The following is a 1,245-nucleotide window of genomic DNA, read 5'->3' on the forward strand; positions in this document are numbered from 1 at the left end:
ATATATATATATATGTATGTATGTATGTTTGTTTGTGTGTCTGTGTTTGTTCCCCCACATTCGCCTGACAACCGATGCTGGTGTGTTTACGTCCTCGTAACTTAGCGGTTCGGCAAAAAGAGACCGATAGAATAAGTATGGGGCTTACAAAGAATAAGTCCTGGGGGTCGATTTGCTCGACTAAAAGGCGGTGCTCCAGCATGGCCGCAGTCAAATGATTGAAACAAGTAAAAGAGTAAAAGAGAGTATATACACACATACATGCAAAAATATTCTGTTGATGTTATTGAAATTTCAATGAAGGAGATTTAGATGTAGTAGCTGGCTCTTTCTCTATTGGCCAAAAAAATCTTGAAATCAATAGAAATTACAGTGGACTTTCGAAATGAACCTAGTCTAACAGAAAGGCTAGGGAAGATCCCTCAATGGACTACATGAAAAAACAAAAAACATGTATACATCCATGCATACGTAGGTATACACCAAGAAAAGCCCTCTTCAAATAACTTCGTTTGTGGTGATTGTAGAAACATAGGGTACAGCAAGGCAGGGCTCACTTTCTACACTAGAAAGCATAAATCTACTCTAGATCGCCACTCAATTCCATAGATGTCTTTTATATACTAACCAGCTATCAACTCAAGATCAAATTTTGTTGGCACTCCGTCACTTACGACGTCGAGGGCTCCAGTTGATCCGATCTCGTGAAATTAACGTGCAAGTGGCTGAGCACTCCATAGACACGTGTACCCTCAACGTAGTTCTCGGAGATATTCAGCGTGACACAGTGTGACAAAGCTGACCCTTTGAATTACATGCACAACAGAAACAGAAAGAAAGAATTAGAGAAAGTTGTGGTGAAAGAGTACAACAGGGTTCACCACCATCTCTTGCCGGAAACTCGTGGAACTTTAGGTGTTTTCGCTCAATAAACACTCACAACGCCCGGTCTGGGAATCGAAACCGCGATCCTATGACCGCGAGTCCGCTGCCCTAACCACTGGGCCATTGCGCCCCCATCCAAGATCAATAAAATATACCAAATTGCAACACCACTTATCGTTTACGACAGGTGAGTCTACCACGCACACCCCACCACACATGCACACTTAGTTCATTGTTCTAACGTCCTGTACCCTGATATGCATCTATATACACATGTAGATGTAAGTATGTACATATATGTGTGTATACATGCAAATATATTCTTTGTATTATATATATATATATGTATATATATATATA

At 40.6% G+C, this 1,245-nt stretch overlaps 1 protein-coding gene across 2 annotated transcripts in view; it reads right to left on the reverse strand.

Annotated features, from left to right (window-relative positions):
• Positions 1–1,245, reverse strand: part of LOC106869449 (transcription factor SOX-5) — a 681,185-nt gene that overhangs the window by 328,598 nt on the left and 351,342 nt on the right. The gene's annotated exons all lie outside the window — the stretch shown is intronic.

Source organism: Octopus bimaculoides, chromosome 13, assembly GCF_001194135.2.
Source record: "Octopus bimaculoides isolate UCB-OBI-ISO-001 chromosome 13, ASM119413v2, whole genome shotgun sequence".
NCBI lineage: Eukaryota > Metazoa > Mollusca > Cephalopoda > Octopoda > Octopodidae > Octopus > Octopus bimaculoides.